Source organism: Aptenodytes patagonicus, chromosome 2 (genome assembly GCF_965638725.1).
Source record: "Aptenodytes patagonicus chromosome 2, bAptPat1.pri.cur, whole genome shotgun sequence".
Taxonomy (NCBI): Eukaryota; Metazoa; Chordata; class Aves; order Sphenisciformes; family Spheniscidae; genus Aptenodytes; species Aptenodytes patagonicus.
Genome location: NC_134950.1, coordinates 6,704,453 through 6,720,393, shown reverse-complemented (window position 1 = coordinate 6,720,393; position 15,941 = coordinate 6,704,453).

The following is a 15,941-nucleotide window of genomic DNA, read 5'->3' as shown; positions in this document are numbered from 1 at the left end:
ATGCTGCTCTTAGTTGTTTAGAGTTTAAACACGTTACTCTTGCTTTACTGTGGTGTAAGATCAGACTCATTTCTGACATGATTTTATATAAAGAACGTTAATTCCTCTGGATTGAAAGGTGCTAATTAAATGTTATTGGTATTGTGTAGAGATGGTGGAATTTTGTTATTCCAGTTGCAAGTCAGCTTTAAAAAAGTGGCTGGATAGGCATCTTAGCTGTGTAGGCAGAAAGCTCTGCACTCTCAGAGGGGTTTTTGTTTGCTAAAAAATGGCACAGGGAAAACCCAGGAAACCTTGCTGCTGCTTTGTTTGCAGAGTCATATTATTTCTTAAAGTTGAGGCTCGTAAGATGTAAGCTATCATATATTAATTACTCATAATTTAATTATTGCACATTATCTTTTCTAGCTGAATTATTGATTTCTCATTCCAGCTGTTCTGCCTGTAGTTTATAGTACGATTACTGTTCACAGGCTGCTCACTGTTTTTTTCCTAGGGGTATGGATATTGCATGATGGCTTGAGTTTTGTTTAGTTTTTTCTTTCTATTTTTGTGTGGTTTTGTTTTCACAAGCACTTTTGAATCAAACAAAATTTTAAGGACTGCATAGTGAAACAATTGCATGAATCAGTGTTTAACCACCGATAAACTTATCATCCATTAACACAGGACCTGGGATTCAGTCACCCCTGACGTTCACAAATTTCCCTTTCTGTCACTAAATCCTGGTGCAGCTCTGAAGAGGAAATATGTTCCCTGTCACACACATACATGCAAACATGCATTCTCCCTCCTTTTAAAACAGAAAGACATTTTTGTTTATAATCAGCTTAATATACAAGTTCTTTTCAAATGGAGTAACTGAACAAGTAATGTGAGAGATATTTTCAATATCTTGGTAAGAATGTCTTGGTAAGAAAAATATGTGGGTTTTTTTGTTTGGTTGGTTTTGTTTTTTTTTTTTTTAATTATTAAATCTAGTAATGCTTCCTCTGTGCTTTATGGAGTTTAAACATCTGATACCTTATATATCCTGTTCCTTTCTGTGGGCCAAGCTCCATAACAAATCATTTCGCCCATGATATTCTGATGCTTCCTTTCATCTAAGCTGTCATCATCTATTACATTATCATTTCTATATTATGGGTACTTTACTCAAATAGGAGATCCGTTCCATTGACATCAGGAGCTGGAGTCTGGTGGACTGATTGTCTCATGAGTTGCCTTACAGCATTTCTAAATGGAAAATTTCTGATTTTCTGGCAAAATATTTTCTCCTTCAATTTTCAGTTGCTCCAGTTTTTCAGGAAAAAAATTGAAGCTTTACTTATAAACATATATATTCTTTTGGTTTTTTACACACTCCAAAAACATTATCTACTAAAAAAAAAGGAGGGGAAAAAGCTAATTTAAACAATGCATTATTAAAATTATGGTTTAAGTCAATGGCAAATTTGCATTGATACTTAAGGTGCTAAGAAACTGCTCACTCAATTATATAGTTGTTACACTTTCTTATGAAGGAATAACAGAGAATGTGAACTTCATCCTACTGACTTACCACTACACCCATCTTCAGAAATACTTACATTCAAGCGTCTCTGCTGGAATTGCTCAGCTCTTGTCTTGTCTCTGAAAAGTCAGCAATGCTGCTCATAGAGAACTCATCAGAGATGTTTGAATTAAAACAGAAACACTCTGATGCCATCCCATTTTCTTTCAGAAAACACAGGTGCTCTGAGTGCTACGTGTGATTTTATATCAACCTATTACAAGCCACTGAAGTGTATCTCTTTTTAAAACTAAGAAATCTGGGAGGAAGCTCTTGCTATGGGGCTCTCCTGCTGAAACAGAGCAAACCAGGGTTAATAAAATAAAGGCACCAAACACAAAAGAAGGCTGTAAAACAAATACGTTTGTAATGGTTTACTTGCAATCTCTCTGCGGTGTTGAAGCTGAGTTAGGAGTGGCCACATTAGCCATTCCATCAAGGTCAAGAATCCCGAATGAGTTGCTATGGGAAACAAATTACTGAGGTGTCAGCTGGAGCTGAAGGTTCAGATATGAAGGAACTTTACCCATTATATGCTTGAAAGATTTCCGGAACAACAGAGGCTGGAAAAGAGCATACTGGTAATAACAAGACCAGGAAAGCAGATGTTTCATTGACCTTTGCTCTATGCATTCGGACTACCCATTTGCCAGCACGCCTGAGTGGACCAGAAAGGAATTGCAAATAAGGTGTGCTCTCCTGAGGCACAAATAAATAAATAAATAAAAATCAAATATTAAGTGTTTTTTTTAGGAAGATATGTAAAAGAAACTCAAAAGCATATGAAACCACCTGGGACTCGTGCCCTGTTATTAAAGATGAGGGGAAATGGTTCTGATTTTATTATGGCATTAATTTCAGTGGAAGGAATTGAAAGTTGACGAAGGGACAAACTAACCTGCCACTGAGGTAGAACACCCCCTAAAACTCAGTTTCATTCACTCCTTTCGCTTAGTAAATGGTCACTGTGAATGTGACCTTGGCTGGAATTGTTTGTGGAAAGAGAATTAGGAGGACTAGACCTTCTATCCAACACTGACATTCTTCTTCATCAAGGCAATCTGCTACTCTTGACCCCATGAAGCTTACCTCCAGATTTGTAGAAGCTGGAATGTTTTCAGTTTCCACCAAGCATTAACTTTGACAGAAGAAAGAATTTATGCTTAATTACACACAGGCTTGTTCAGAAAAGTTTAGGGTAAATACCTCTGTTCTAGTTTGATACTGCTGATCTAACTGCTCACTCGGTAGCTATGGGATGGCTTGCAGACAGTGGTGCTGTCACCAAAAGAAGAATGAAGCAGCTTGTCTTTATCACATCATTTGTCTAAATTTTCTCATCCATTAAACTTTTTTCCATTGCAGAAATTTACATTTTCTACCCAGGAACAGGAAAGGGACTTCATTTTCTCTACTGAGATAGATGGAAAAACAGTTGCTCTCGAGACTAACATTGGATGTTGACTACTGGGTGAAAGAAATAAGCATAATTAATTTCCATTAATGAAGACATTTTGCTACACAACAGATAAAATTCTGGCCTCGTATTTCGTTGACTTCAGGCTGTTTTTCCCAGGTGCTATCTTTTCTTCTCCCAGTCGTTCCTACTATGACTTTATGTTTGGGGGGTCCTCATTAAATATTTTAGAGCTGGGGCTAGGAGAAAGAATCAGGCATGAACATCTATTGGTTAACACCTTGCATTATTTCTACACCCTCTGCCCTATTAAAAATCTTGAAAAGAGACATTATTGGGTAATTTTCATAGAAATACAGTAAACAAAAACAAACAACCAAAGACCTATGCAGGAGGTCTAAGAATTACAGTAGGTTTTGAGCTACTACAGTACTCCATGGGACTTCACTGGCAACGCTTCAAGCTTTCCCATAATACCTGTGTCTGTATCTATATGTTATAGCCAGGACCTCAGTGTTCAGATGACTCTCCATATAAACATATAGTATCAGAATCGGGAGATATATTTCTCGAAAGGACAAAGGAACAGGCAGTGAAAATATCTCCACTTCTGTTATAAGGCATTATTCCTTTCCAAATATTTGTCTTTCTTGCTTTTTCCCCATGATACTTGTTGGATTGTAATGATCTAGAGTGCATAAAAGCTGGATATTACATTTTATCATGGCAGTAAAAAAGCTTTCAAGTCCTGGAAGTTTTTCTTCCTTTGGATTAGGCTTTATTGCACTTAAATATTGTGCAGGAATAACTGAAGGTAATGTCACTGACAGAACTGTGCCAGCAATAAGATCTGTAAATCAAACCAGAATTTACACACCGTCTGATAGCTCTCTTGAAAACATCTGCTGTAACCCCTAATTTCAAAGAAGGGGTAGTAGGGATTTTTTTGTGCAATTGCAGCTCAAATGTGAGTGGCTTCCACATTCTCAGGCAGCCTGAATTGAAGCTACACTAATGAGAACAAGATTCCTAAATGGAGAGACTCAGCCCTGCCTGCTGTGGAACTTGTTGCTGGTGGGTTTTCTTTTAAGCCTTATCTAGTTAGTGTCATGGAGCAAGTACAGGTATTTCTGGAAATGCTCTGTAGAAGAACTTGAAAATAATCTCTATCTATTTCAGCTACTGCCCTTAGAGCTAAAGAGCGAATGCTTCTGCATTAAGGATCTCTAGGCAGCTGGAGATTGCTTTGCCAGTCACTGACATGGAAACACCTGGAAGTGGAACAGGTGTTCAACTATGCACTGCAGCCAGAGCAAAAGTAGAAAAATACCTTAGTTGGAGGACTCAAATAACAGGAAAGCAGAGAGGCTAAGCAGAGCAAAGTTTCATTGTTGCTTAGGTGAAGGTGGATTAGAAATCACTGGTCAATTAAGATGAAAGAACACAGGTAAGATGCTTTTGAGAGTGGGATGTTAAGTGAAAATAACCTGAATGTAGGGAAGCTAACTAGCTTTAACATGAAATTATAAACTGGGCTGATGTCATTGCAAGAAATCTTGAAACTATTATCAAAATTACTTTTCTTGAATGATTAAATCTGTTGTAAGAAAAGCTAATGCTTTTCACAGCCTATCTCCTATTAAAGACAGGAAACTCCTTGATTTATTGTCATGTTCAATACTGATTTAGCACTGGATTTACCGAAACACATGCTCATCCTGTAGACTATACTTATGTTAGGTGGTCCAAGCTGAGGCAATGTGGGTTTTATAGTGATGGCTTTCAGCCATGAGTAACTAGGAAAAGTCTGCTCTTGTCTGTGCTGCCCTAGGAAGGGACTAAAGTGGTTGCTTGCAGTGTAAGAGACTAGGATCGATAACCTAGGTGTCCTCTCTAGTTTTTTTCTTTTTTTTTTTTTTTCAGATTTTTCTTAGAAAAGGGGGAAGACATTTATTTAGCAGGCCTTAAGGTGAAGTTAGGCAACAAATGATAAATGGGAAGAAACAGTGATGGGCTGAAAAAAGGTAGCAGAAGCAACACTGATGCAGTGAACAGGTGCAGTGGGTAGATGAGAAAAAGAAAGAAAGGAAACTCAGGGAGCCAGAGCAGATCCAATCTCACCATGTGGCTGGATTGGGACTAGATGAATATATGTGCTCTGGATAGTTTATACTTAGAATAACTGAAATACAAAGGCAGTAAGTCACTTGTCCAAAGCCAGATCAGCATCATCTTTCAGGAATATGGTCTCAACCTCAGGAACTTTGGGATCGTTCAAGTCAATGATGATAAATATTGATTGCTCTTAGTGTTCATGTTGTCTTTGCATCTATTCTCCTATAATAAGATGTATGCTACATTCTGCTTCCCCCTCCACCCCTCATCAAATGAACACTCCTTAGCCAGGACTGTGCTCACCCCTACATTGGGTCTTTCATCAGTTGTGTTACTGTATATATGAAGAACACAAATGATCATGTAAACATGAGATTTTCTGTGCTAGAGCAGCCTGGACAGGGTCCATTAAGATCATATCTAGCCTCTCTCACTGTCGGATACCAATATCTGTGTACACAAAGCACAAGAAACCTTGACAAGGATGAAGTAACTCAACCATAGAGGAACCTTTGCCTTAACTCCATTAGTCTGTGATTGCCTTTGCAGGCTGTGAGTAATGTTTATACATATCAAAAGGTTTTTTTATTTGGTTGTTTTGTGGGTTTGGGGTTTGGTTTTCTGGACCAATGTAAATGTAATTTGTGATGATCACCGTGTATATGAAAACTGTGAAGTGTGTTTTACTCTGAGAAATACTATCTTAGACATCTTGTGGCAAATGTGTTCCAAGACGAGATGCAAATTTTTAATAGGGAGAGCTTCTGTGTATAGCAACCTTTACATATACCTTTTTTTACGTTATATTTCTCATTTTTTGTTTATTTATCGTGAGAGATTAAATAATAATCCACTTTTTTTTTCTTTTAATAGCAGCCAGAACTTTGTTTCTGCCATCATATCTTATCATCTCCCTGCTTCCTTAAGATCTGTATAACTTTTCCATGTTACTAGTTGTTCTCTTTGACCATTTCTGGCTGCTGTGAATTCTCTTGAAATCTGTTTTAGAGCAACACACTGATATGGGTTAAGGGCATATTTTTCAAAGCTGTTTATGCTCCTGATTACACAGATAAATACCTGCCAGGCTTTTCTGAGACATCTTAAGTGCTGAGCAGATTTGGAGTTGATCTTAATAAGCCTTCAGGACCCACCTAATTTGTAAATTTAATTGGGTGCCAAATATCTTTGACAGGCTGACCCAAAGCAATCAGAGTCATGCTCAGAAGACCAGACGTGACATACCTTTTAGACTAGAATATTACAGGACTCAAAATATTATTTTCTATGTCTTTTCTTATTTATCCTTTGCTCTTCCTCATCCTCTTTGCAGTTCCATCATTTTATACAGCTTTCTGAGGGGTTACCTGCGGCAGATACAAGTGACATAGAAGTGCAGTTCAAACTGTCCTTTCTATTGTGCATACATTCTCCATGTGTTGAAGCTAAACTTCATAAGATCATGGAATGGTTTAGGTTGGAAGGGACCTTTAAAAATCACCTAGTCCAACTACTTTGCCATGGGCAGTGACACCCTTCACTAGATCAGGTTGTTCAAATCCCCATTCAACCTGACTTTGAACACTTCCAGTGATGGGGTATTCACAAGTTCTCTGGTTCCAGTGCGTCACCACCCTCATCATAAAAAAAAAAAAAAAAAAAAAAAAAAAAAAAAAAGTTCTACCTTATGTCCAATCCAAATCTACCCTCTTTCAGTTTAAAACACTGCCCCTTGTCCTGTCACTACAGGACCTCGTAAAAAGTCCCTCTCAGTCTTTCTTATAAGCCCCATTTAAGTATTGAAGGGCTGCAATAAGGTTTTCCTGGAGCCTTCTCTTCTCCAGGTTGAACAATCCCAACTCTCTCAGCCTTTCTTCACAGGAGAGGTGTTCCATCCCCCTGATCATTTTTGTGGCCTGCTCTGAACTGCTCTAACAGGACCATGTCTTTCTTGAGCTGGATGCAGTGCTCCAGGTGGGGTCTCATGAGAGCAGAGGGGGAGAATCACCTCCCTTGACCTGCTGGCCATGCTTCTTTTGATGCAGCCCAGGATATGATTGGCTTTCTGGGCTGCAAGCACACATTGCCAGCTCATGTCCAATTTTTTATCTACCAACATCCCAAGTCCTTCTCCACAGGGCTACTCTCAATCCATTCATCACCCAGCCTGAACTGATGCTGATGATTGCCCAGACCCAGGTGCGGGACCTTGCCTTTGGCTTTATTTTTTTAACTTTATGGAGCTCACGTGGGACCAGTCCTTAAGCCTGTTAAAGTGCCTCTGGATGGCATCCCTTCCCTCAAGCAAATCAATTGCACCACTCAGCTTTGTGTTGTCAGCAAAGTTGCTGAGGGTGCACTTGATCCCACTGTCTATGTCATTGATGAAGATATTAGATAGTATTGGTCCCAATACAGACCCTTGAGTGGTAACATCACTCGTTACTGGTTTCCACTTGGACATTGAGATGTTGATTGCAACTCTTTGGATGCATCCATCCAGCCAATTCCTTATCCACCTAACAGTCCATCCATCAATTCCATATCTCTCCAATTTAGCGGCAAGAATATTTTGGGGGACCATATCAAAGACCTTACAGAAGCCCAGGTAGATGACATCCATAAGTTTTCCCTTGTCCACTGATGCAGTCACATAGAAGGCCAACAGATTAGTCAGGCATGAGTTGCCCTTGGTGAAACCATGTTGGTTGTCTCTAATTACTTCCCTGACTTCCATATGTTTCGACATATCTTCCAGTAGGATCTGTTCCATGATCTTCTGTCTGCAGGGCTGACTCCTATACCTTCAGCTGAGCTTTTTTTCTTTGAATTTCCTGAGTAGACAAAAAACTAAATAAGACATTATAATTCAGACATAAAAAAAAAAAAAAGTAATGAAGCTTTTCAGAGTTCTCTTAGGTGGTGCAGTTACATCTGCTCCGTTGCTTTCTACATTTGCTGAGGAAACTATCCAGTATTGAATTTAATTAGCTGGGTTTTTTTATATTGCTTGCCAGAGATATGTGCAGTAGTTAGCATCATACATCAATGTAAAGCAGGCTAGTTTTCTTCCTCCGAACCCCTTAGGTACAGGGAATTTAGTGAAATGGTACCTTGCAAGATGAAAGAAGGATTTGCACCAGGGTCATCTTTATTTTTGGAAGTTTATTAGGAGATTTGGAAAGCACCAGCAAGTTAACTTCATCCTCACCAGAACTAGGAGAAACTGAAAGTAGGAGGTTTGGTGGGTTTTTTTTGCCCAATAGAAAGAATCATTTGATCATTGTGGAAATACTGTTTACACATGTATAGTTATGATGCTTTTTTTTTTCCCCTCTCCTACTAACAGAGAACCATGTATGCATCATCGTATATTTGTTGGAAGAATAGCAGGAAGCATTGCTCCTGATGCAGCAAACCAACCTGGAGTTATGAATGACATGGACCTACCTCACGTTTGGTACAGAAAACGTCAGCATGACCATTCCCAAGATTGCTACTGCCAAAAAGTATTGTGTTCAGCCCCTACTCAGAATTGTGGCTTACTGTGCTGTCTTCACTAAGATGACTCATAGCCAGTTGTACATTCTTTATTTGTGTTCAGACTGGATGCTGGGGAAGGAGGGAGGGGAGGACTGACATGCAGAAAGCAAAACTGTGGTGAGGTCAAGCATCCAGATTTGCAATTTTTAGCAGGAACCATTATCTGATCATTTAAGATGTTATATAAATTATTTGTGGAATTGATACTTCATTGATCTCCTGGAAGATTCAAATAACATTGCTGATTCAGTTTAAAATTACATTTAAGGTACTTTAATGCATTGTTGGCCAAACATTTTATTGTTTAGCAAGCTCAAAGACAATTTTGTTATACATAATGTACAGAAATATATAATATAAAGGAAAAGCCCATCATGAGTTGCCTCCAATCTCAATAAATGATAATGGATAGGAGACATGAGGAATATAGGAGTATATGCTAAAAGCTATGCCATTTCTCCTTTCCTGGTTGTGGGAACTGGCTTCAAAATGAGTTAAGATCTTCCAAGTCTGGGAGAGATTTCTTCCCTTTTCTCTGTGTTTTTGCAATGCTGCATTTTTAAAATTGGTCATAAAATATTTTGAATGGAGGGGAAAATGTGTAACATAGTTACTTTTCCAACTGAAAGCAGTAAATTGTATCCAGTGCCAGGTGTTATGATGCAACTGGTTTCACTCAAAAAACCAGGAAAGGCCGATAATGTCACAAGTCTTAAATTATTGGAGAAAAAAAAATAGAATAGAAAATAAGATCCTAAACAAAAGGGGGTTCCTATTGTCTTAATAAAGTAAAGCAAGTATATCAAGCAGAGAGGGTAGGTATAAGTGGGAAGATTAAATGTAACATTATTCAACTGTTAAGTTAAGGTAAAAGACCCTGGAAATTCAGAATGACTAAAGAGGTGGGGAGATGTTTCAGGAAAAGATTGTGGCAATTTTGGCTCTTACAAATATACCTTGCAAATAGGAGAATATTTATGGAAAGTTATCTCCCCTACTGGGAAGTGTGATCAAAAACTGCTGTAGTAAGGGCAAGTGGTTTCATCTCTCTGTCCTGTGGCTAATGACAGGAACATCTGATGAGTTCATGGAATTGCATAATACTGTCATTGAAGATAATTATTTAAACCCTATGATCACTTTTAAAGACAAGACTGCCATGGTGTCATTAATATTTTAGTTTTTCTTTATTGAGTATAGCAACTGGAAGAAGTGTCTCCATATCTATAAAGGTTGGAGAGTTTGGTCTTTGAATTAGTGGCAGGAGTTTTTATCTGTTTTGAAGTGTTTGATTTTTTTTGTACTCTGCAAAATTCCACTGGAATTGATGAAGGCCACCAAAGTGTTTAAAAAATCTTGAAACAGTAATGGCTCCATTGGAAACAGCCGTTGAGGATGATTCAGACAGTATGATTCTGATTTCATATGGGATCACCTGTCCTTTAATTACTGTAAGACTACTGTGGAAAGATTGGCGAGATCAGTGTAGAAATATATCACTTCTGAAAAACCCGTTGTTCAGCCACACAGGAAGTCTCCCATTTTCTGGGAAGGCTGATGTTAAAATTTTATTCTTTTTATACCACCAGATACTTTGGGTAAGTAAAACTTCAGGCTATTTAGCTGGAGGGAAAAAGAAAAATAAAGTGACTTCAATCTGATTATCAATTTACAGCTTAACCAATAAAGGATTTTTCCAGAAGAACACGGGCAAAACCATTTTTCCCCATATTTATAAATACAGCAAAAAAATTCCTTCCACAAAACTCAGGATGAAGATGATATTAGTATTTTTTCCCCCAAATTTTATGCAAGCTTATTTAAAAAAAAAAGCAAAACACAACCTTAATTAGTACTCTTATGCAGAGAATAAACCTGTCCTCTTTCAAGAGGTGATATAAATAACATTCTCTAATCTTTGCATCCTTCTCACAATATGATAAACAATGATTTTATTTTTTTTTACTAGAAAAAAGAAGAATAGATCCAACCAAGTAAACAGATTCATGTTAGGGCAAAAAGTAGCATAAAAAGTAATTTCTTCCTTGCATTCCTGCTAGTCAGTATTGAAATCATACTCCTAAAGCTTGCTTTTAATGCTATGACTAAATCCCTTGATTACAGCACCCTCTTCCATCAGGAAATTATTTCATTTTTCACATCTCCATTTCCTTGCAGTCAAGCAGGACTCCTTATATCTACCTCTCCAAATTAAGTGTCGTGAAGGTCCCAGGTTAAGGTCTTATTATATGAACCCCATTAGAGTTTCTGCACTGTGATGAGCTGATTCAAATCACTTCGATATTCTCCTTTCTGCATTCCACCTTTTCTAAAGTGTGCCTAAAAATACAAAAATGTTTGCAAGAACAGTTATGCCAATTGGTAGTCTGGAAAACAATACCCATAAATTCTGCGGAAAATTGAGGGATTTTTTTTCAGCTATGTATTCCTGTGAAGCTAGATGCAGAAATTCTTTTTTTTTTTAAAAAAACCCCTTTCTTTTTAACTGATAAACACAGCCATTTCAAGTGTAGGCAAACTAATTTAAAATCATGAGCTTCATTTCAATGTATGGAGAAGGGGTGAAATGGGATATGGTGTGGTTGACTTAAAAGCAATTCCAGTTTTAATTACTTTCCTTAAATACCCCTTGAAATTCAAACATATTTAAAAAGCAAAACTGCAATAAAAAGAAGAAATGTTAATCAGAAAACTGGTCACCTTTTATTAAAGGAAAGGGCATGTACTCACTAGTTATGGTTTGTAAATTGAATGATCATGAAACAGCTGAATACTATTTCCTAGTACTGCCTGGATTATTGAGGCTTTTTTCTTGAATGTCCCTGTCAGTAACTGAAGTAAAAATTTAGCCTGACTAGAAATATAATGCAATAAACATATTTTCTTGGAATGGAAGGACTGCTTTTAGTTTTTATTAAAGGATCTTTTATTTCATTTTACTGAAACAATGCAGTCAATTTGTGGAACAGTCATTGCAGACACAATAAGTGTTGGGCTTCTTTTGTACTGAATCACTGGAGTAAAGAGAGGACAAACACACTTTCTTCCCTTCAAGTAACAGTTTTTAAGTAGCAGAAAAAAGGGAGGACTGGCAGCAGCACTGCTTTATACACACACATGCAGTTCCCTGAGTATAGGTCTTAAGTTAAATTTACTTTGAAATCAGATTATAATTCATATTTGTGTCCTGTATTTGATGTCTTGAGCTGACATTATTTTTTGTTCTACAGACATGGAAACAAAATATTATTACCTTCTTTTTTTATTATCGTTTTTTTGTTGTTATTATTATTTGCATGGACTTTGGCAGGAGGGCAAACCTCCTTGTGTTCTTATTTCTGCAGAGAGGAAGCTGGGGAGAAGATAGGAGGATGCGATGACATGGTGCCAAAAATGGGTGGTTTAGTGGTTTGGATGGCTCTCATTGCTGACATGGGGGAATGCCTTGCCTTTGGCTGACAGTCTGTGCTTTGCACCATTCAGAGATGAAGAGATGTATAAAAATGACCTAAATGGATTAGATCAGTATTTGGGTTCTTACAGTGGTTAGTAAGAATGTTAAAGATACAGCTGTCGACAACTGGAGCAGTCATTTTCTATATTCTTTGATTTTCAGCATAAGTTCAAACCCCTACTTAGTGAATATAATCAACAGAAAAATTGTGTTTTTTTCACAAGAGCCTTTCATGGTTTCTTTAAAGGCTGTTTTATGGCCCTGAGGAGTTTTTACGTCCTTACCGAACTGGAAAATAACCAGCCCACAGGGGGAATAGTTCCACCACAGACATTATGGAAATCAAGGTTCCTCCTAGATTTTTACTTTTCTTTTTTTTTCCTTCTCCTTTCTCCAGCATACACTGGCAGTTCCGAGTACTCCCTCTCCCAAAGTTTAATGTCAGCTGTCTGCTCTCCTCTTTGGCTTGTGTGGTATGATTCCATCAATGTGGCATTGGTTCATCTTTGTTTTAGAGCTTTCCAGTTATTAAAAAAATAATAATAATAATAATAAAAAGATCAATCTTCATGTTACCACATTCTCATATGCTCATAAAAGAAGAGCAGGCTTTTAAGGGAAAGTTGCTTCCATGCCTTAACTTTTTTCCTTTAACATACCTTTCCCTTTTTCTTCCCTTTAGTCCTTTTCACATATGCATAAGATGAAAAAAACCTCTCCTCTACAATATTCAGCAGAAGTTTTCTAGATGTTTCATGAGATCTACCAACAAGCAATTCATGTGTCTGACCTCTGGATCACCATGTTTATAGCTGTCAGTATTTTCAGTTGCCCATTTCTCAATGACACTTAAAACATTTTGGTTTATTTGTTTATTTTTTTAAACAATCTATATGTCATCTCCTATGATGTTCACCCTTGTGTGTGAACGTACTCCCTCTTCCATGGGGAAAATCCACCTCTGGGTTGCTAAGCCCTTTGATCTCACCTTGATTATTTGTCAACAAATGGAGCTTTGAGGTAGCACTACTGAAGTGGGCCAGCTCTCCAGAGCCCCTAAATACCTTCACGTGCTACCATTAAATGTAACTCAACCTCCCTCTGACCCACAGTTCAGTTTTGCCTCCCTGCCTGGGAGCAGCGGGAACAGGCTGCTCCACAGGGAAGGTGATCTGGGAGCTGACTGTGGCATGGCAGGTACCGCTGTGGCGACATTAATCTTTTATCCTTATCAAGTTAGATTTCTTGTGGTCACGGGGAATTCTCATGCAAAAGAACAAAAGAAAGGCTGTATTTTTACATTCACTGCCAGAGCCTTTCTCAGCTCCTGTGCAACTTTGTGGGTGACCTCTGTGGGCTCAGGAACAGCTTCTGACCAGGTAGCTCGGGATTTGTTCAAAGCAGAGCACAGCTGATGTGCCCCTGTTTCCTTACAAGCTTAGTCAAAACCCAACATTTTTCCATCTATTTCTATCTATTTAAAATACCTAAGAAGATGGATGCTATTGAAAGTTTCCAGCTGCAAAATTTATACCAGACATCTTGTTTTGGGTTGACACTGATTTCCTGTGTACATACTGCTGCAAAGCTTCAGGGGAATACTTGTTCCAGTTCTGCATGCTCCTTTTTTCTCCAGTGGATCATGGTCCTGAACTAGACCATATGACTCATGAGGTACTGTTGTTAATCTGTGATACAGTACTGGAAGCTTCCATTATATGAAAAGTCAGGATTTTTTTTGTTAGTTTTATTTAAGTACTTTAAAGATTATTTATCCTTAGTCTGCTGCCAAAGTAAAAGTGCTTTGTTCAGATTAGAGGTCAACAAGAGTGTTTTAAAATAATGGGGATTAGAAAAAGCAAATGTTACTGATCTTTGAAGGAATCTTACTCTGTTGTTTTTGGGTTTTTTTTCTTATAGCCTTCATATAAAACTTTTCCTTAAGCCTCATATGAAAAAAATGGCTTGTCCTTAGGAATGAAAATAAGTTATATTAAAAGCAAACAGAATCCTTTGGTGAAATCTAATAGTTTTTTATTGGGCTAAAGAGAGGTATTTCATTAAACGGGGCTATCTGCAACCTTGATAACAAGTGAAATAGTATCGGTTTGGGATAGCCAGTTGGCTGTCTTTTTCCCCACCACACCTAGGCAGGTGGAGATGCCACAAGCTGTGAAGCAAAGTAGACGATTACTACCCCGAGCACGTGTTCATTCATTCTGGCCCGATACATAACAAAAGCTGCAGAGTAAGACTGAAATGTTGGTGAGGGCTGTAATTATCACATGTTTTATTATTTGGAAAATTTTTCTTCTTTCCCATGGAGTCATATGACTCAGGGCAGCCATTTTTATTTCTTTAGCATGAAAATATAATATCTCCTTCAATGCTATGTAGAACAAGATTCAAAGGCTGTAACAGCAAAAAAGGAATAATAAGAATGAAATACTGATGATTAGACTTCCCCTAGCCTGGGGAAAGGTTAATTTACAGTGACTGGAGTTAAATGATTTTGGCTTCATTCATGCTTCATGGATTTTTCTAGCTTTGGCCCTTTCCATCTGACTCTTTCAGTTTCATCCTGTATATCTAATACCAGGGAACACCTCATTCTGCGTGCCCCCCCATGGGGTTAGCATAAGGAAGTTACACTAAAATGCCATGGCTTCTTCCATCACTTGTGAGTTTTTCCCCTCCCTTCATCTCCTCCAACATTTATATCTATCATCTGCTTGTAGAAGTGAAAGCAACATTGGACTTTATTGTCATTAAATCACAGACAATGACTTTTTTCCATCACCACAAATGAAATATCCTTCCCTTCAGAAAGTCTTACACAGAATATTATTAAATGTGTTGCTATTGAACCTATTTATAGCTCTCAGTGTAGTGCATTCTTTTCAGTCTCTGGTGGCTTGTATACCAAGCGATTCTTTAGAAAACACCAGAATTTTCCAAATTATGGCAAAGCATTATTGGTTTGTTGGGTGTCTTTGTTACTTCCAATGTGCTTCATTCTTACAGTCACTGGCATTCGAAGCAATCTTGGTATATATAGGAACTCCTTTGTTATGTCTTTAACAATGTTTTATGCATACTATAATTGTGTCAGTCAGCCAGAAGCACACTACAAATGTTTGTGTTACACCTGAAGTGCTAGCGACAGCTACTGTGGAGTTAGGGTTTTGTTTAATGATTTTTAAGTTCATACTTTGTTTGCAGTAATTTGGCAAAAGTCTCCTAACTCATGTCAAAAGTTTCCAGATTAATCCGTTCACAGAAGGTACCATTTCTCAGCCACTTCTGGCCATGAGGAGCAAATAAATATGGGATTCTTTTATGCTTTTTGAATATTAAAATGCGTACTTTTTTTCTCCCCCCCCCCCCACCTAGAAATCAGGTGAGCTTAAATATAATAAAAAACAACTGAAATTATGTCCACAAATGTGTGTTTGCGGGATGGCATGCTCTTTCCAACCAGTGCTGGTGAGGTCATGCATGGAGTTTGAGTCTGCTTGAGGACACTGGCAAATTTGACATTGTTGTTCCTTTTCAGCTCAAGCTGTGGAGACCAATACTATGATATTTTATTATTCAAAAGCTGTCTCTCTGTAAGTGTATTCATAAAACCTTTCCTGTTTTCTCCTCCTGATCAAAAATGATTAAATTTAATATTACATTGTCTTTATCAATAGAAAAATTATTTTTGAAATTGCAAGGTTATAATGGGAGAAAGGCATGGCTCCTAAGGTGAGCTTCTACTATAGAGTGAAGCAATCACATTGATCAAGGGGCATTATAAAGTGAATCCTGCTCCTTTGGGATGTTTTGGGTCACAT